The sequence below is a fragment of the Mixophyes fleayi genome, chromosome 2 (assembly GCF_038048845.1).
Source record: "Mixophyes fleayi isolate aMixFle1 chromosome 2, aMixFle1.hap1, whole genome shotgun sequence".
Classification (NCBI taxonomy): domain Eukaryota; kingdom Metazoa; phylum Chordata; class Amphibia; order Anura; family Limnodynastidae; genus Mixophyes; species Mixophyes fleayi.
Window position 1 is genome coordinate 65,620,349 of NC_134403.1, and position 22,980 is coordinate 65,643,328.

The following is a 22,980-nucleotide window of genomic DNA, read 5'->3' on the forward strand; positions in this document are numbered from 1 at the left end:
GGATAACACTTACACTGCTATTATTAGCATAGTTACTGTTCTCCATAACCAAACAAGACCATGAATGAGATTTGTTGCTGTCAATAGGAATCCTTCATCCAGGTATCTGGGAGTGGCTGCATAGGCCCAACAGTTTGTGGCATTAAATACAATAACAGTCTGCTTGATGATGCCATGGTAAGTATTATGTGAAAATAGCTTGTATGTGTATAATCCAAAGCAGAATATACAGTATTTGTTTTTTAAGAAGTTCATTCTTCATTTCAATGAAACCCGCTGCTTGTGAGTCATAGACTATAGGGTAGTAATCAATGGACCTCATGTGACATTGCCTAATCCTGCACTTTGTCACGGGCACTAGGAGTCTTTACCCAGTATCACCCGCTGATGGTCTTATCAGAGCAGTTGAGTTGGTATATGATACTCTGATGGCAGGGTGATAATGGAACTGGAAACAGCAGATGGTTAGAGAATGCTCAGAAAGTCTATGACTAGCAGCACTGGTAAACAATAGGTAACTGAACACGAGGATCTGGATGGACAAGGACACGTGAGGGTAGTCAGTGGTCTGCGCACGGCAAGTTGTACCACTGCTATAGTGAGAAGAATGTCCAGGAGTAATAAGGAGGTGGAAGTCAGCGGTCTGCGTATAGCAAGTTGTACCGCTGTCTGTAGTGAAGGAATGGAATCCAGGTGAAGGTAACGGGGAAGTCAGTGGTTTGCGTGTAGCAAGTTGTACCACTGCTTATGTGAGAGGATATATGCAATAATCTGTAACTGTAGATACACGGAGGCAGCGGATAGGAATCAGCTGCTGGAGTCACGATGAAATACAGGAGAGTTTGCAGTAATCTGCAACTGTAGATACACGGAGGCAGCGGATAGGAATCAGCTGCTGGAGTCACGATGAAACACAGGAGAGTTTGAAGTAATCTGTAACTGTAGATACACAGAGGCAGCGGATAGGAATCAGCTGCTGGAGTCACGATGACACACAGGGGAGTTTGCAGTAATCTGTAACTGTAGATACACGGAGGCAGCGGATAGGAATCAGCTGCTGAAGACACTAGGAACACGAGGAATAGAAGTGGTCTGGAAACCACAAACGGCAAACAGGAATCAGCATCAGCTGAACACACGAGCAGGCACTGGAACACCTTCAGAGACTCATGAGGAATGAGACTCCAAGATCAGGCCCCGTGGTATTGACCACAGGTGCTTAATATAGGGAGTGTTGCCTGATCAGCCAATTAAGTTAAAGGAACAGAACTGAAGGTTAAAAGGGACTGCACATGTGCAGTACCTCATTATAATGGACGGACACGGTTCCTAGCTACCTTAGAAGGAGCACTCACAGTCCGGTGAGTGACACACCCCTTTTCCAGTAATACTTCAAACCTCCTCTGCCGATGGGCAATGTCCCAATGCAATCTGCTTGTTAAACTTGTACAACTGTTTTCCATCTGTACATGTTTAAAGAGTCTGCTTCTGCATTACATGGGTTTTGATTCCCAACCCTTCCGCATCACCCAACTAGCAATAAGAAGATCTATGTGTATGGTGACAGGAGCTCTTCCAGTAATAGCCTCAACATGTCTTACAGCAGTGTATGTTGTTAACAGTTGCTCTTTCAAATGCACTGTACTTGTGTTGAGCTTTGGAGAACTGCTTGGACCAAACCCCAAATGGTGTTTTCCTGCACTCAGGTTGGACAGATTTCTTCCATAGTCCCCATAACATTCCGTGATCAGCAAGTCCGGACTGGGACTAAAAATCAGCCCTGGCATTTAAAGTACACAGGCCCACCTCAGTTCCCACAGGAAAGAAACTGTGTGCCGCGGCACCGAGAAGTGCGTGGCAACACTGTGCTGTGGGTGTGGCCAACATGGGGCATTGTTACATACATTATAATAAAACATTACCTTTATCACGCCCTCCCAGTCACATCACACCATGCCCCCAGACACATTATGACACCCCCAGCCCACTATATTTATCTATGCTTCTGGTACTGCTGACATCCATTAGGGTGGAAACTTCCTGTAGAGTGAGCAGGGAAGCTCTTAGTCTCACGAGATTACCAAATCTTAGAGCTCCTCGGCTTGCTCTGCAGGCTGTGTCCTGTCCAGGGACTGGGAGCAGCTATCAGCTCCCTCCTGCTCACCAGAGCTGGATTAACGCTCGGAGGGCCCGGGGAATATAAGACAGGGGGCCCCTATTATGTAACATCGTTATCATTTTTGACAAATGTTAGACAAATACAGAGGCAATACTGTGTGCTTTACTGTTATATGCACGCAGCTCTGCCTTCACAATCAGTACAGTGTGAAGTGGGACATACCTCCCAACTGTCCTTGTAGTCGGACCAAATCTCACTAAACGAGACAGTCACCAAAATTCAGGACAGTTGGCAGACAGTCCTGCTCTCTCCTACCTGTTCTTGTCACTATCACGACCTGTGGTTGCTGGTGTCTTTAGTTGCTGCTTGTCTGGATCCTGGAATGCTGGAGGCCCTATTTGGGGAAAAAAATGGTTACATGTTATTTAAAAAACTCCAACCAGCCCTGGTGTTTAATCAATACAACCCATGTTTTATAATTAAGCCTCCGCCAGCCTCAACATTAAAATACTAGTATTCACATTTAATAAATAAATCTATTTCTCTCCCTCCAAAACACCCCAGCAACAAATTAAATAGCATTTACGTTTAAGAAATTTATCTATTTCCCACAGCCATCACTACCATTAAATAATTCATATTCACATTTAATAAATAGACTTTTTTTTTTCCCCAGAGCCCCACTTTCAATTAATAGCCCCCAAACCACCCCAACATTAAATTAAAGGTCCAATCATACTTTCTTAACTTGCTAGGCCCCAATATTAAATTAAAGTGACCTACATCTCCCCACAAATAAAATAGCACCAATTAAATAATTAGCCCCCTCCTAAACTCCACCATTAAATTAATAGCCTACCTCCCACTTTATATTAACACTCTCTCCCTTCCCTCATGTCCGAGTAAGTGTCCCCAATTGATATTAAGCCAACATAGAGCCTACAAATCATATTATACCACAATACTGCCCCCAGTTGATATTATGTCACAATAGTGTCCCAAAATCATATTATGCCATACAGTGTTCCCTCCAATCATATTATGCCATACAGTAGTGCCCCCAATCATATTATGCCATACAGTAGTGCCCCAATCATATTATGCCATACAGTAGTACCCCAAATCATAATATGCCATACAGTAGTGCCCCAATCATATTATGCGATACAGTAGTGTCCCAATGATATTATGCCATACAATAGTGCCCCCAATCATATTATGCCATACAGTAGTGCCCCCAATCATATTATGCCATACAGTAGTATCACAATCATATTATACCATACAGCAGTGTAGCATCCTTTCACTTCTGCCCCCCCCCACCTGTGTGGCATCCTTTCACTTCTGCCCCCCACCCATGTGGCATCCTTTGACTTCTGCCCCCCCCTTGTGTGGCATCCTTTCACTTCTGCCCCCCCCCCTTGTGTGGCATCCTGTCACTTCTGCCCCCCTTGTGTGGCATATTTTCACTTCTGCTCCACTTTGTGTGGCATCCTGTCACTTCTGCCCCCCCCCCCTTGTGTGGCATCCGGTCACCTCTGCCCCCCCCCTTGTGTGGCATCTTTACACTTCTGCCCCCCCTTGTGTGGCATCTTTTTTTACTTCTGACCCCCTTGTGTGGCATTCTTTCACCCCCCACCCCCCCTTCCCCATTTTAGTGTACTTACCTTCTAATTTCTCTAGTTGTTTCTGCTTGTCTTCTGCTGTCCGCTCGGCACATGTGATCTGGTGACTGGTTCCTGGGGAGGAGCCAGTCACCAGGAAGCCTCTGACTGCCAGGCTGTCAGTGTCGGTGTGTGCACCGACACTGACTGTCCTGGATGCGATGATCGCTGCGCAGGGGACCGGCCCACACAGCCATCGGCCCTTCTGGCAAATGCCAGAAGTGCCAGATGGCCAGTCCGGCCCTGGTGATCAGTTACCACAGCCTCTAACATGAACAGCTGGTCAGACTGCGAAATCCCCAGTGTGTAATATTAGGCCACAGCAGCCTTTGCTGCTTGCTGAACATGCTACTGTTCCTCAGTCTAAAAAAACACACTTTTATTCCTGGAGACATTGTAGATTGGGCTCAAGATGTGGTATAAATTGGTCTCCAAAATCCAAACAACCCCAAAATGTACTATGCCCCCTTTGTATCTGCAGGGGAAGTAAGTGCTTCAAAAGAGTCTCTATCAGTTTGTGGAATAACCTTTGATGGAGCAGACCACAACCACATACCCAGGAATGTCACAGTCTCTGCCGGGCCATGTATTTTCTATGGAAAGGTGAAAGTAAACTGATCCTGCAACTATCTGCAACTGCAATGAGAATGGGAAAGAAAGCACATGCTAAATCCAGGACAGCATGCCATTCACTAGTAGTTTGTACCATTGACACAACAATAGAGATCATATCTGGATCTGCAGCAGCCAGAGGTAGGGCCACTTTATTTAACCGCTTGTAGACGATTGCAATCTGCCATGTACACATGTCATTAAATTAAAGAAGTGCCCTCCCTTTCTTATTTTCACTCATTTTTAGTTTGTTTTTTTGGGAGTTGACCACTCTATCCAGGTGCTGCATGCTTTACAATGGAGGTCCGTGGAAGGTTTTAAATGTGACACTTGGAATATATACTTGTTTCACTGGCTAGGGACTCACCTAAAGGAGATGTCTTGATGTTGGCAGGTGAGCTTATCCCAATATAGTTATATTGTGCACACAATTCTCCTATTTATGCATATGCTGGCACATACTGATTTGTATATTGTTTGTTTTAGACTACAGGACAATCTTTTCTTTTGTTCTCACACACACACACAGTGGTTTTGATTGTCCTTAGTGGCCTCCTCAAATGATTTTATTCACTTGTACACATTTCATTCATTTAAAGATGCGCGTTTTCCTTTCTTTTTTTCACTAATTTCTAAACTGCCACGATCCATCTTTTTTATGGACCAGACCGGAGCTTCAAATGGGCTGATAGCGTGTCTAAATACCCCTGCTTCAACAATGATTGAATAGTCTCTGATACCTCTTTGTGCCCTCCAGGTATGCTGTATTGTTTCAAGTTCACAGGGTTGTCAGTAGGTAGTATGTATACTGGTGTTCATTTGGCACGACCTCTCTATCATCATCATCATCATCATCATCAACATTTATTTATATAGCACCAGCAAATTCCGTAGCGCTTTACAATTGGAAACAAACATTAATAAAACAATACTGGGTAATACATACACACAGAGAGGTAAGAGAACCCTGTTCGCAAGCTTACAATCTATTTCTTATGATTTGTCTGAATTTATGTAGCTGCTGTTACAACAATTAGGGATAATAGATTTGTAATAAATTATCAACAAAGATAAAAACATTTTAGAAAGAAAACTTTTCTCTTTTGTGATGAAAATATTATTTACTATCATCATCATCATCATCATCATTTATTTATATAGCACCAACATATTCCATAGCGCTTTACAATTGGGGACAAACACAGTAAACTAATGAACAAACTGGGTAAAAAGACAAAGAGGTGAGACGGCCCTGCTCGCAAGCTTACAATCTATGGGACAATGGGAGTTTGATACATGAGGTTTAGTCTACATTTTGCATTTCGGCCCAGCCAGACTGCAAAGGTAAAAGTGACTCATAAGCTAAATGATCCTGTCACACAACAATAAAGGTCAGGGGGTAGTTGTCTTGTGTGAAATTGAGTAACGGATCTCTACCTCCTTAACTACTTAAATAACCTTTACCCCAAAAGCATTCCTCCCTACTGGTGTGTGTGTGTTGTAGAATGTCCATCCCTACAATAGCACAGCAATATATTTCAATTTCTCAGCACTAAATGGCATTTAAAAGGCACGAAAACTACTTTGTCGCGAATGAAACTTAAAGCCTAGTTGGCAAACAATATTTAAAAATGAAGACATATAAGCAATAAAAAACAAGCACAGAAATGTATAGCATGCACACTATCACAATGGGCTTGTACAAAGTGCTCTGATAATGTAATCTGAATACTTTCCACCTTGAAAAGCACATTGAGCCTGATTCATTAAGGAGCGTATCTGGCAATCTTGTGCGTATAATGCTCACATTTACTCTGCTCATACCCAGAACCGGACCATACACCACACAGCAACATTACATTCAAATTCAAGCACAAGTGACAGTCTATGATTTCAGGGAGGGAACGGAGCCGAGAATGGGTTAATGCCCATAGTCAATGTACATTTAGGGCATGCCAAACTTGAGCGCACGTAGCAGCGCCTAATTCAACCTCTGGGCATCTCTCATATACTTGTTTTTTTAACTGTATCTCTTGCTCCAGTTACAGGTCTCATCTAAGTGTCGATTACTAGTGATGATGGCTGTGCATGAAAGCTAGGACATGTGTTTTCAATAAGGTGCAACAGTAAAAATGTGTTTTATGCACAGTATAAATTCATCAATTCATAACAAATGTATTTAATGGGGAGATTGAAAAATAAACACTTTTTTAAAAAATTTTAATGTTTTATCATTTATACCTATGAATGAGGCCCATTGCCTCTTATTGTCTATTGCTATACTTTTTACTGGAGAAGTTTTGGGAAACTATACATTTACTCTGCCTTAGGTTTAATTGAAAACGGACTGCAAACGCATTTATGGAGGAATACTTTGCCTGAACAAGGTTCAAACCCAACACACATACATTTATGTGTTATTTAGATATCATCATCATCATCATCATCATCATCATCATCATTTATTTATATAGCGCCACTGATTCCGCAGCGCTGTACAGAGAACTAAGCCACCGTGCTGCCAGATATGAGATAGGTATGTAACTAATGTCTGTAAGAGAAAATCAGAGCTTATTATATATTAAATGTCAAGTTAGTGTGTTTTATTTTGTAAAAAATATATTCATATATTAATCATACTTGCCAAATTTAGCAAGTTAGTCTCCTAGAGATCCGGGGGGTGGTGGGAGTGTATGGGCAGGGCTCGACTAATTGCTTCATTTGGCCCCACCCCCTCAACTGACATCACAATTTCTAACCTATTACAGTACACTTAACTAATGATGTGGCCAGGAACCATGTTGCCCTGTTCTCCCGGGAGTCCGGGAGGACTCCCAGAAATCAGGGAGTCTCTAGGACATTCCGGGAGAGTAGACATCTATGATATTAATGTGATTTATCTTTAAAATTAATCTGGCTTAAATAAAAGCCTTTGTAAGTAGTGGCTGAGTGCAAACTGCTGCAACTTTAAGGAGGTATAAAAATCTGATAAATAGCTCAATGGGGGCTCATTAATTAGGAGTGCCTTCAAATAAACACAGTGTCTGAACCTAGAATTTCGTTATAATATCCCCACCTGGAAAAGCAACATCTCATTTTTGTTTATATCAGCATTTTCAGGATCACTGTATTCCTCACTCGATATCGAACGCCCATGTCTAGCAAGGTCAGGCAGTCATATCTGCTCATCCACAATTTCTTCATCTTCCTGCTCTAATCTATACACATTTCCAGGATAATAGGTGTAGAAATAGATGCATGATGTCACAAAGCAAAAAGTAACAGCCGCACTGTTACATTTTGGTTTCATTCATAAATTACCCCTATTGTGTCTGTGCAACCATGTCTAATAAACATTATTACACCTGGAAGAACTTTCTCTGTTCCTTTTCAACTTTACACATTAGTAGGTCATGATGGGAGAAAACAACATGAAAGCATACCAAGAATGCATAAAATAAAGTAATTGGCAGTCACTCTCGAATAATCACTCATAGAGCTGTCAAGATGCACAGTAAGACAGTAACATCTCTTGATGTATGACAGTGGTGTTTAGTGAAGTGTATCATTAGCATTCTTTCCAATATCTGTGACGTTACTTATAGTATGACAAAAATAGGAATATAATCCTGCTCCTGTCTTCTACAGAGATGATTATCACTGTGGATATTATTGTCCAACTCACAAAATAAATATTACAAACCCTTCATTAAGACATATTAGCAGGTTTCAAAATTTGGACATATAAATAGAGAAGTTTGAACAAAACAAAAATCAGATTGAGGATTCTGGTGATTTCTTACTAGAGTTATCTATATGTGTATTCATTAATTTCGATAAATATTTGAGGCAGTGGCTGTAGTAAGTCATGTTACACTAAAATGGATGCAAATTATATATTTTTTATATGCAGGATATTTTTGCATGTGGTTGATACATTTAGAGTTGTTCTGTACTGTGCAGGTGTTGTTATTTGATTACATTTTATATGGGGGCAGCCTAGACAGCACACCTCCCCCCAAAGAAATTGTGCCTTTCCCTCAGGGGCTGGGCCCCCAGCCCCACTCCTTACCTTAGCAAGGGGAGATGGGGCAGCATCCTCTGCTCCTCAGAGTGGGAGTGTCAATTTTGGCTGTGACACCATTGCCAAGTGCCACACTCCCAGTCCAGGGGGCAAAGGTATGAACTTCCGATTTTTTAAACTCTCCACTATTCGGCAAGTTTGCAGTGAAATTTTAAAGCGGCAATGGCTTTAAAAGCAAAATAAAGCCTTTAAAGACATTGCCGCTTTAAATTTTCAATGCAAACTCACCAGATAGCGGCTAGTTGAAAAAAGCCAAAGTTCATACATTTACCCCCCAGGAGTAGCAACAGCTTTACAGGTAAGAAGCTGGTGGCTGTTTCACTGGTACTTCTTGTACCATGCCAAAAAATGGACGAAAAATATTATGATGGATATTAATCAACAGACATAAGTAAACATGTAGTCATTTAGTCCTTTAAACTGGCATAGCTGAAGAATATTATTTACGTCTAACCTGTATGAATTCCTGATAATGTGGTGTCCATTTGTGTAGTAATGCATGATGGTATCACCCAATCAGAGAACTCTGGAGGCGACTAGTTGGTAAAGTCAGCGGCTGCTGGCAGTTTTGTCCCTACATTGTCATTTCATAAAACCTGAAGGTTAGTGATCAGCTAGGGGCTGAAAAGCAATATACATTTCAATGCACTTGCCTAATTATGGAATATTAAATTCTAAACATATACAAACTGTGAATTCTGATAAATAATTATTGTTACATATACACTACTAGAGGAATTTTGGCCCCGGTACAGCAACATCATGGGGCCCCCTATATGTGATTAGCATGTAAAATTATGCACTACGGCTGCGTGGCAGCGTGCTGTCAAAGGGGGTATGACCATACCATTGGGGCGTGGTTGTGCATCATTGTGGGCGTGTCTAGCAGGTGAAAAGCACTAGGCCACCCTCCTACAGCAAAATGCATTATACACTGCCCAGCAGCTTTAATCACATGTGCCCACCTCTGCCCACAAGCTTTAATCACATGTGTGTCCCTCTGCCCACATGCTTTAATCACACTTGCCCCACTCTGCCCACTTGGTTTAATCACACTTACCCCCTTCTGCTCACTTGCTTTAATCACACATGCACCTCTCTGCCAAGCAGCTATAGTTACACATACCCCCTCTTTTCCCAGCACCTTTAGTCACACATGCCCCCTTTGTGCCCAGCACCTTTAGTGACAAATGCCCCCTTTATGCCCAGCACCTTTAGTCGAACATGTCCACTCTGTGCCCCGCACCTTTAGTCACACATGTCCTCTCTGTACAGCACCTTTAGTCACACATGCCCCCTCTGTGGCGAGAACCTTTAGTCACACATGCCCCCTCTCAGCCCAGCACCTTTAGTCACACATGCCCCCTCTGTGCCCAACACCTTTAGTCACACATGCCCCCTCTGTGCCCAGCACCTTTAGTCACACATGTCCTCTCTGTGCCCAGCACCTTTAGTTGCACATGCCCCCTCTGTGCCCAGCACCTTTAGTCGCACATGCCCCCTCTGTGCCCAGCACCTTTAGTCATACATGCCCCCTCTATGCCCAGTACAGAGTCACATATGTCCCCTCACTGCTCAACAGCTATCAGCTATAGTCACACATGCCCCCTCTCAGCCCAGCACCTTTAGTCACACATGCCCCCTCTGTGCCCAACACCTTTAGTCACACATGCCCCCTCTGTGCCCAGCACCTTTAGTCACACATGTCCTCTCTGTGCCCAGCACCTTTAGTTGCACATGCCCCCTCTGTGCCCAGCACCTTTAGTCACACATGCCCCTTCTGTGCCTAGCACCTTTAGTCACACATGTCCCCTCACTGCTCAACAGCTATCAGCTATAGTCACACATGCCCCCCCTGTGGTGAGAACTTTTAATCACACATGCCTCCTCTCTGCCAAGCATCCTTTAGTCACACATGGCCCCACTGTGCCCAGCACCTTTAGTCACACATGGCCCCTCTGTGCCCAGCACCTTTAGTCACACATGCCCCCTCTGTACCCAGTACCATTAGTCACACATGTCCCCTCACTGCTTAACAGCTATCAGCTATAGTCACACATGCCCCCTCTCTGCCAAGCATCCTTTAGTCACACATGGCCCCACTGTGCCCAGCACCTTTAGTCACACATGGCCCCTCTGTGCCCAGCACCTTTAGTCACACATGCCCCCTCTGTACCCAGCACCATTAGTCACACATGTCCCCTCACTGCTCAACAGCTATCAGCTATAGTCACACATGCCCCCTCTGTGGTGAGAACTTTTAATCACACATGCCCCCTCTCTGCCAAGCATCCTTTAGTCACACATGGCCCCACTGTGCCCAGCACCTTTAGTCACACATGGCCCCTCTGTGCCCAGCACCTTTAGTCACACATACCCCCTCTGTACCCAGCACCATTAGTCACACGTGTCCGCTCTGTGCCCAGCACAGAGTCACATATGTCCCCTCACTGCTCAACAGCTATCAGCTATAGTCACACATGTCCTTTCTCTGCCCAGCACCTTTAGTCACACATGTCCTCTGTCTGCCCAGCACCTTTAGTCACACATGTCCTCTCTGCCCAGCACCTTTAGTCACACATGCCCCCTCTGTGGTGAGAACCTTTAGTCACACATGCCCCCTCTTAGCCCAGCACCTTTAGTCACACATGCCCCCTCTGTGCCCAACACCTTTAGTCACACATGCCCCCTCTGTGCCCAGCACCTTTAGTCACACATGTCCTCTCTGTGCCCAGCACCTTTAGTTGCACATGCCCCCTCTGTGCCCAGCACCTTTAGTCACACATGCCCCTTCTGTGCCTAGCACCTTTAGTCACACATGTCCCCTCACTGCTCAACAGCTATCAGCTATAGTCACACATGCCCCCTCTGTGGTGAGAACTTTTAATCACACATGCCTCCTCTCTGCCAAGCATCCTTTAGTCACACATGGCCCCACTGTGCCCAGCACCTTTAGTCACACATGGCCCCTCTGTACCCAGCACCATTAGTCACACATGTCCCCTCACTGCTTAACAGCTATCAGCTATAGTCACACATGCCCCCTCTCTGCCAAGCATCCTTTAGTCACACATGGCCCCACTGTGCCCAGCACCTTTAGTCACACATGGCCCCTCTGTGCCCAGCACCTTTAGTCACACATGCCCCCTCTGTACCCAGCACCATTAGTCACACATGTCCCCTCACTGCTTAACAGCTATCAGCTATAGTCACACATGCCCCCTCTCTGCCCAGCACCTTTAGTCACACATGTCGACTCTGTGCCCAGCACCATTAGTCACACATGTCCCCTCACTGCTTAACAGCTTTCAGCTATAGTCACACATGCCCCCTCTCTGCCAAGCATCCTTTAGTCACACATGGCCCCACTGTGCCCAGCACCTTTAGTCACACATGGCCCCTCTGTGCCCAGCACCTTTAGTCACACATGCCCCCTCTGTACCCAGCACCATTAGTCACACATGTCCCCTCACTGCTTAACAGCTATCAGCTATAGTCACATATGCCCCCTCTCTGCCCAGCACCTTTAGTCACACATGTCGACTCTGTGCCCAGCACCATTAGTCACACATGTCCCCTCACTGCTTAACAGCTATCAGCTATAGTCACACATGCCCCCTCTGTGGCGAGAACTTTTAATCACACATGCCTCCTCTCAGCCCAGCACCTTTAGTCACACATGCCCCCTCTCTGCCCAGCTCCTTTAGTGACAGAAGCCCCTTTATGCCCAGCACCTTTAGTCGAACATGTCCACTCTGTGCCCAGCACCTTTAGTCACACTTGTCCTCTCTGTGGCGAGAACCTTTAGTCACACATGCCCCCTCTGTGCCCAACACCTTTAGTCACACATGCCCCCTCTGTGCAAAGCACCTTTAGTCACACATGTCCACTCTATGCCCAGCACAGAGTCACACATGTCCCCTCACTGCTCAACAGCTATCAGCTATAGTCAAACATGTCCACTCTGTGCCCAGCACCTTTAGACACACATGTCCTCTCTGCCCAACACCTTTAGTCACACATGTCATCTCTGCCCAGCACCTTTAGTCACACATGCCCCCTCTGTGCCCAACACCTTTAGTCACACATTTCCTCTCTGTGCCCAGTACATTTAGTCGCACATGTCCTCTCTCTGCACAGCACACATATCCCCCTCTCTGCCCAGCACCTTTAGTCACACATGTCCTCTCTCTGCCCAGCACCTTTAGTCACACATGTCCTCTCTCTCTGCCCAGCACCTTTAGTCACACATGCCCCCTCTCTGCCCAGCACCTTTAGTCACACATGCCCCATCTCTGCCCAGCACCTTTAGTCACACATGCCCCCTCCTCATCACATCTTCTTACCATTTTCTCCACTGTACAGCACAGGAAGATTTCCAGCAGCCCGCCCGTATTCTGTATGATGCAACCGTTGCTCTGATAGTGTCCAGTCCGGCTATGCATACAGCCCCCCACCTCCACCCGCGAACAAAAATGTAAAAGTACTTTTTAAAAAATAAATAAATAAAAAATGTATTAACTATAGAGCTTTAGTGGGGCCCCGGGCCCCCAAGAAGGTCAGTGACCTATCACATTGAATTTTGCATTTTCAGCGACAGGATTGGTCTAGTTCTTTGAGAGGTCAGAGGTCAGAGGCCTGTAAACATTCAGAGCAATAGGTGATTGGTCTATTTTCTTCAACTGCCCTTCTAGAAGCCAGGATAAAATTGTTTAGTTCTCTGAATCCTGGGACTGCTTGGAAATGAAGGAGGTGGTGTAATGTTCTATTCCAACTGCCTCAGGCAGATAAGTCTAGTGGCAGTCCCTCTATTTTCATGGCCTGCATATTGATAAAAGAATTTGCCCCATTAAATCAAACATTTCAGTTGTAGACTAACTCCCCTTATATATAGCCCCTAAATAAATTGCCACTCCTAGGGGTAAATGTATGAAGCTCCGATTTCTGCAAGTCGCTGGAAATCAACGATTTTGCAGGAGTAATTTAAAGCGGCGATGGCTTGGAAAAACAAGTTTGAAAGAAGATTGTTGCATGCTTTATAGGATGCTGATGAGATTAAAGTATGCATAAGCCTATGTAGCTAAGAAAAAGAACTAAATAGGTGTTTTGTTTTTTAGAAAGATTAAAAACAGACACCTTCAAATTGAAGTATTCCCTAAACTGCAAACATTAGCTTTGCGTTTTTCCAATTGAAATTGTGAAAACTTAAAATTGAGCCCATCTATTATATTGGTATAATTGAACATCTGAACAGAAGTTTGGCATCATTGTAAAATACATCTGATATGACACCTCACAACATTGTGACTTAATAGCGTTTCCTACTACAGTACATAGATATGAAGAGGTCTGAGTGTTCTATGCTGTCTTCCTACTCCAGTTATGTCCTGCTGCACTGCCCACATTACTCTTGGTGTTCCATGAGCCTGTTCTGCAATCAGAAAACCAGAACTGACAGTCTTTCCACCACTGTTGAAAACAGCTGCAGAGAAATGAAAAAAACGTACTAGGATATTCAAGCTAAATAGATAGCTATGAGATAGATAGATAGATAGATAGATAGATAGATATGAGATATATAGATAGATATGAGATAGATAGATATATATATATAAATAGATAGATAGATAGATAGATAGATAGATAGATAGATAGATAGATAGATAAATATGAGATAGATAGATAGATATGAGGTAGATAGATAGATAGATATATAGATAGATAGATAGATAGATAGATATGAGATATATAGATAGATAGATAGATAGATAGATAGATAGATAGATATGAGATAGATAGATAGATAGATAGATAGATAGATAGATAGATAGATATATAGATAGATAGATAGATATGAGATAGATAGATAGATAGATAGATAGATAGATAGATAGATAGATATGAGATACATAGATAGATAGATAGATAGATAGATATGAGATAGATAGATGGATAGATAGATAGATAAATAGATATGAAATAGATAAATAGATAGATAGATAGATAGATAGATAGATAGATAGATAGATAGATATGAGATAGATAGATAGATAGATAGATGGATAGATAGATATGACATAGATAGATAGATAGATATGACATAGATAGATAGATATGAGATAGATAGATAGATAGATAGATAGATAGATAGATAGATATGAGATAGATAGTGTAACAGAATGGACCGCCTATGCCACCCTGTCTGTTGCTGCTGGCAACCGGCTGGGCTTACTTTGCCACCGTTCCCTTTCGGTATCCCAAATGCGCCCTCTTACCGCAGTTGGAGGGCCTTACAAATACTGCCACCACTGGTCTCCTTACCAGCATCCAGTACCGGGTTTCCTATGGGTAACTGATGGTGCGAGTGTACCCCGTTAATGGTGTACCTGGGCTGGTACTCCTGACCTCTTCCTATGGATCAGTTTTGCTGTGGATTGATCCACCTGGCCTATCACACTGGCCAGAGCTGCTGGGTAGTGGCAGAGTGGTGGTACGGGATGCTGGGTTAAAACCTCAGAAACAGCCGGGAACGGATTAGATTTTGGGTCTAATCTGTCGGTCACAGGGATAGATAAGTTTCCAAGCAGGTCTTTGAAGCAAGTGATGTTTATTTGCTCACCCTGGTTGAAGGTACCGGGGAGCAGGTCAAATGGAACATGAAGAACTATTTTCAATAGAAGAGAGTGCTTTTTATACAGTTTTGAACACAGCCTCACTGGATAAGCCAGCCCACTGAGGTCTGAGCTATTTTTAGAATCAGGATGCAATCTGTTTGCCCAAACATGGATTTACATGCAATGCAAAGCTAACAATATTTACTCTTATCTGTGATATTCTAAAACTTTGCTGTGATTTCCTGCATCTTATTTTGGCCACAGGAAATCTAACTGCAGTCTAATTAAACCTTCATGTGTCTTCAGGTGCAAGACCCTCACACATGAAAAAGTTTATTTAACATGAAATTAACATGGGTCCTTTCTTCAGACAGTCGCAGAATACACATTCCCAAAGAAAGGTACAAAACCCCAAACAAGTCATGTCCCCACATCACGATACACAAAAGACTTCCTCCACAAAGACTTATTGCATCAGATATATACCTCAGAAATAATGCATTTCCTCTAGCAAAGATAAAACAAAGAAATTTCTTCCCCTGGTCTAAGATATCTCTTTTACCAACATACCCACAATATCAAACATAAGTACATTTGCAATTATATAAATAAGCACCCTACGCTATTTCCTTTAAATAAATTTATACCATAAGTTATTTATAAGTGAGCCAGTCATACTCTTCCCCCCCCCTTGTCCATGCGGGCAACCAGCGTGACATGTCTCAACGATTTGGCTTCTGGTCCCGCAGTTCTTAGGGTCAGAGCTGGATTAAGGCTTTGGGGGGCCCGGGGCACTTAAGACAGGGGGGCCCCTAAGATCTAAAATTAAGGGCATAGTGACACATCCTGCATTACATCACCTACAGCCCACAGTATGACACTTACAGCTCTCCCAGAGGGCTCGCCTAGGTTGTCTGCATAAGAAAAATCATTGCTTCCACAAACTAAAATACTGTACATTAAAACAATCATCAAGACACCACATTAAAATGGGTATTGACACCACACATTAAAACTAGCAATGATACCACACCTTAAAACTATCATTAATACCGCACATTAAACATACCATTGATAACGTACACTAAAACTAACAATGATACCGCACGCTAAAACTAGCAATGATACCGCACGCTAAAACTAGCAATGATACCGCACATTAAAAATACCATTGATAATGCACATTAAAACTAGCAATGATACCGCACATTAAAACTAACATAAAAAATAGACATTGATAACATAACGGCAATTTTGACTATATATGTCATATATATATTGTAACAAAAGGAGGCATTTAGCTGGCAATATGCAGAGAAAGCAGGGAAGTAGAGTAAAACATTGGCACAGTTATGTACCTAGGTGGAGATTAAACCAGGTGAAAACATATGTGTAGTTTAAAATTGGTTTACTTACATGATTTAAAAGCTGCTTCCTCTCAGCAGACAGACAGGGTGGGTCTGATAGTCTAAACAGAGCCAGGGATGGGCGTTTCCTTTTAAGGAGAAGGTGGGTGTGTCACCTGTGGGAGGAGTGTCAGGTATAAAACCCTGCTTGTTTCATTGTTCAGGGAGATCAACGCTGGGCTAGCTGGCTGATCTGGACAGAGAGCTGGACTATGTATAGTAAGCGTTGAGGGTCTCCATAATTGCTGTGCAAGTATACGGTGTCAAAACATTATTACCATCCTGACAATAAAGAACCATAAAAAGGAAGAAGTTGTACGCGTGTGCTTCTGCAGTAGCGGGCTCTTGCCACAATATATATATGTACTACAATTTTATTAAATTTTTATTCAAAATTGCTAATGGGTGTGTTGATGCAATTGGGGGTGTGGCTATGCATCATTGGGCGTGGCCAGGCCACCCTCCTACAGACAAAACAAACCTGCATTGTTGTGTACACCATTGAACGATCACCAAAAATTAGGATTGTCCCACTAGAATCACAACATTTCAAAGACTCTGCTGCTCTCTCCTACCTGTTCTTCTCACTTTCACCACCTGTGCTGCAGGTTTCTTTAGTTGCGGCTTGTCTGGATCCTGGAATGTTGGGGGCCCTTTTTGGAAAAAAATATGGGTACATTTAGAAAATTACAGCCAGCCCCGGCGTTAAATCAATACTACCCATGATTAATAATTAGGCATTCCTCCAGCTCCAACATTAAAATAATAGTAGTGTTAACTGGTACAGATCGTCCAGACAGTCAATATTACTGTATATAGAAATGCAAATACAAAGTGTTCATCATGTCAGGCTGGTATAAGCAGTATTAACCAATGTTCATAATTCCTGATCATATGCCGAAATACAGACAGAAGAAAGCAGAAAGCAGCAGTTCAGATGTATCCGTGACAATCAGTGACAAGTGATAGGTGGCAACGTACCAAAAATATATAAATAAACAGCTTATCTGTATCAGAGGTGCTTGGAAGTGAACTCCAGTCAGCTTCAAGAGGTCAGGAACAGGCGTGTAGATATCTTATGTAGGTATATGGTAACTGGATCATCAGCCACAGCACAGTCACTGCTCACAAACTCCACTCATACGGTGTATTAAGAGAGGAAAAAGCCATATAGTGTAGTACTTATGTGCAATAATTTATTCAGCATGTATCATAATAAAACACACTCACAATGTAAAAAAGGTTTAAAAGCCTATCTGTTAATCCTGTGGACATAGGATACTGCTACACGTTGTAGATCACTGGGATATATAGGAAGTAGACACCAATGGGCTCCGCACAGAAGTTCTCAATGGGGTAACTTTTCAGGGACCAGGTAGACAGTACAGCCTTATGTTTACCAGGAATAGTATATGGAGAACAGCCTCAAAGTGTTTCATCGTATAGACTTCGTCAGGAGGAGTATTTTAGAACAGCACTTATTGCTATCTTAAATAGCGATGGCGGGCGCCATTTTGCGTATGTGCAGTACAGCGCGATTTTCGCGCATGCGCAGAACACACTTCCGGTTCGGCGCTTACACTGTATGTGTAAGAGAGACGTGTGTTGCCTGTTAGAAGCAGGTATTTGGCCATAGAGGACTCAGAAATAGTATGGGCATAGGATATCTAAAGGTTAATGCCCAAAAGAATGTATGGGCTGGATAGAGCTCTTGTAATCGATGGCGGTGGCCATCTTGGAATGGGGCAAAGTGTATAGCAGTGGAGGGATAGTGGATTATCACAGGTCAGCATGTGATACTGAAGTAAATGGCGGTGGCCATATTAAGTCAGGGCTGTGCAGTGAACTATAATAGAGAACTCCTGGCAAATAGCCCATAGTGCATACATATAAATATGGATAACAATAAATATCAAAAGTGCAGTATGGCTAGGAAATATAAATATAAAAGATACATTGATGACATTTTAATAGTATGGGAAGGTGACGAGTTGTCAATCAATAATTTTTTATCATATATCAGTATAAATGAGTATAATCTCAAGTTCACTGCAAACCACCATACAAAACACATCGAGTTTCTGGATTTAGTATTATCATGGACAGATACCAAAGTAGAAACTAAGAATTACATTAAAACTGTAGATACCAACAGTTATCTTCATTACAAAAGCAGACATGTAAAAAGGTGAAAAGACAATATTCCCTACTCACAATTCCACAGGATTAAAAGAAATTGCAGTAACGAACTTCAATGCCAAGAACAACTCTCTATATATGCTGAAAGATTCAGAAACCGAGGTTACCCTGATTCACTTATTAACAAGGCTAGCGACAAAATCTCACAGGTAGAAAGAACCGAGTTACTAAAGTATAAGAACAAGACAGATAAGATTGACAAAATCCCATTTATTACGAACTACAACTGTGAAGAAAAAAGAATCCAAACCTCTATTACCAAACATTGGGGTATCCTAAAAATGTATCCTGTATTAAGAGACATTTTACCAGAAAGACCTGATATTATCTTCAGAAAAAATAGAAACCTTAAAGATATCCTAGCGCCCAGTATGTTAAGAGAAAATCAAGCTACCACCACAACAACCTTTCCTGCTCCTACAGGGTTTCACAAATGCAACCATTGTAATGTTTGTCAATTTGCACACAAAGACCGAAAGATTTTTTATAATCATGACAATAGCAAGAAATTTAATATCAAAAATTATATAAATTGCGTCACAACATCCGTGATATACCTACTGGAATGCCCCTGTGGTCTGACATATATAGGCAAAACAAAACGGCCTCTCAAACTTAGAATACAAGAGCATGTACGCAATATAAAAAACAAAGTTCAAAGCCACTCAGTATCCAGACATTTTCTCACAAAACATAACTCAGATCCACGATTTATTTCATTCAAAGCTATCGAACATGTCCAATTGGGACCACGTGGTGGAGACATCCAAGGCAAACTCTCTAAACGGGAAATGTTCTGGATTTTACAGTTAAATACATTGAGCCCCTCTGGGCTAAATGAAGGTTATGAGATAGCACCTTTTTTTATAATTCTCTCAGACTTATACTATATAAGTTCTTAATCTACTGTATTGACATATTTATTAACGACTGATACTTTTATACATCGTTTTATGAAATATCATACTGACACATTTGTGATTGTATAATAATATATATCTGTATGTCTATACACTATTGTTATTTATTTTACTTTATTTCTTATCTCTATTTTATATATATATATATATATTTATCTACATTTTATCAGCTGATTTTATGTATGTGTTTCTGCTGTTTATATGTTCTGCCTAAAAGGATTGTATTTACCTCATATATATTTTTACATAACCACACAGCTATGCCTGTCTAGTTACAGGATATCCTGCAAAATCTCTATTTTGATATAAATAGATTTTTAAGTATGTTATATTTAGTACTCAGAGGAATATTTCCTAGCCATACTGCACGTTTGATATTTATTGTTATCCATATTTATATGTATGCACTATGGGCTATTTGCCAGGAGTTCTCTATTATAGTTCACTCCACAGCCCTGACTTAATATGGCCACCGCCATTTACTTCAGTATCACATGCTGACCTGTGATAATCCACTATCCCTCCACTGCTATACACTTTGCCCCATTCCAAGATGGCCACCGCCATCGATTGCAAGAGCTCTATCCAGCCCATACATTCTTTTGGGCATTAACCTTTAGATATCCTATGCCCATACTATTTCTGAGTCCTCTATGGCCAAATACTGCTTATAACAGGCAACACACGTCCCTCTTACACATACAGTGTAAGCGCCGAACCGGAAGTGTGTTCTGCGCATGCGCGAAAATCGCGCTGTACTGCGCATGCGCAAAATGGCGCCCGCCATCGCTATTTAAGACAGCAATAAGTGCTGTTCTAAAATACTCCTCCTGACGAAGTCTATACGACGAAACGCATTGAGGCTGTTCTCCATATACTATTCCTGGTAAACATAAGGCTGTACTGTCTACTTGATCCCTGAAAAGTTACCCCATTGAGAACTTCTGTGCAGAGCCCATTGGTGTCTACTTCCTATATATCCCAGTGATCTACAACGTGTAGCAGTATCCTATGTCCACAGGATTAACAGATAAGCTTTTAAACCTTTTTTACATTGTGAGAGTGTTTTATTATGATACATGCTGAATAAATTATTGCACATAAGTACTACACTATATGGCTTTTTCCTCTCTTAATACACCGTATGAGTGGAGTTTGTGAGCAGTGACTATGCTGTGGCTGATGATCCAGTTACCATATACCTACATAAGATATCTACACGCCTATTCCTGACCTCTTGAAGCTGACTGGAGTTCACTTCCAAGCACCTCTGATACAGATAAGCTGTTTATTTATATATTTTTGGTACGTTGCCACCTATCACTTGTCACTGATTGTCACGGATACATCTGAAACGTTGCTTTCTGCTTACTTCTGTCTGTATTTCGGCATATGATCAGGAATTATGAACATTGGTTAATACTGCTTATACCAGCCTGACATGATGAACACTTTGTATTTGCATTTCTATATACAGTAATATTGACTGTCTGGACGATCTGTACCAGTTAACACTACTAGATTTGGCGCCATCTTCCCTCTTTCTACATTAACAATACTTATTTTTCGATCGGAGTACCATCCGAAAATTAAGAGGGAGGCTGCCTACTCTTATGAAGAATAGTGTACACCAAGATTGGTGATTTATATTATTATTTACTCACTTATTTCGAGTTTGAGCGCCAGTATTTATTATATCTAATACTACATTAAAATAATAGTATTCACATTTAATAAATAAACCTATTTCCCTCCCTACAAACAGCACCAGCAATAAATTAATAGTATTTACATTTCAGAAATATACCTATTTCCTGAACCCGTCACTGCCATTAAATAATGCATAGGCACATTTAATAAAGAGACCTCATTCTCCCCTAACTCACCCCCACATTCAGTAGCGCCGAAACCACCCCATCTTAAATTAATAGTCCCCACTATTGTGCCTCTCTCCCCCCTTTTTTCCTGATACTGTGCCTCTCTCCCCCCCTTTTTCTCTTATACTATGCCTCTCTCCCCCCTTTTTCCTCAATCTGTGCCTCTCCCCCCCTTTTTTCTCATGCTGTGCCTCTCTCCACTTTTTTCTCATGCTGTGTCTCTCACCCTTTTTTCTCATACTGTGCATCTCCCCCCCCCTTTTTCCTTACTGTGCCTCTTTCCCCCCTTTTCCCTTACTGTGCCTCTCTCCTTCCCATTTTCCGTACTGTGCCTCTCTCCTCCCCTTTTCCCTTTCTGTGCCTCTCTCCTCCCCTTTTCCCTTTCTGTGCCTCTCTCCTCCCCTTTTCCCTTACTGTGCCTCTCTCCTTCCCATTTTCCCTTTCTGTGCCTCTCTCCTCCCCTTTTCCCTTTCTGTGCCTCTATCCTTCCCTTTCCCTTACTTTGCCTCTCTCCTTCCCCTTTTCCCTTACTGTGCCTCTCTCCTTCCCATTTTCCCTTACTGTGCCTCTCTCCTTCCCATTTTCCTTACTATGCCTCTCTCTTTCCCATTTTCCCTTACTGTGCCTCTCTCCTTCCCATTTTCCTTACTGTGCCTCTCTTCTTTCCTTTTTCTTCATAGTGTGCCTTTCTGCTTAATTCCCTTTTTTTACTTACCTTTCTATTAGTTTCTTTCTTTTCTTCTCTTCTGTCTTCTCTCTTCTTGCTTCCTTTCTGTGCTGCTCATCACTGAATGACAGGCGTGACTTGATGACGTCACGCCTGTCATTCAGTGTTAACAGAGCAGAGAGGAAGGACGCCGGCACCGCGAACAGGTGAGTAATTCTCTAATTATTTTTTTTGCTACCCTGCTCCCCCACCAACGAAGAGGAGCAGCCCCGACACCGCCCGCACCCCCCCCCCTCCCGCCGCAAAAAAATAAAAATCACGGGCAGTGCTGTCAGACAGCAACAGACAGGTTAGAGCATACGGGCGACGGGGGGTTCCGCGGAGTAAGGGGGGCCCGGAGCAGATGCTGTCAGTTGCTGTCAGACAGCAACTGACAGCTGGCGAGTTAATGCAGGCGGCGGGGGGCCCTCGGAGAGAGGGGGGCCCGGGGCACGTGCCCCCTGAGCCCCCCCCTTAATCCGGCTATGCTTAGGGTTCATCCGCATTGCTGTGAACCTTTCCTGGCTTGTGAAATATGTGAAGGTCATAAATTTGCAGGACAAGGCTCCAGCGCTACAATCTACCATTTTCCCCTGAGGCATGTTGTGTCACTCACCGGACTGTGAGTGCTACTTCTCGTGTGTTTAGGAACCGTGGCCGTCCGCCATCCTGAGGGTCTGCGCATGTGCAGCCCTTTCAAGCCTTCAGTATCTGTTACTTTTCATTAATTGGCTGATCAGGCAACACTCCCTATTTAAAGCACCTGTGGTCAATACCTC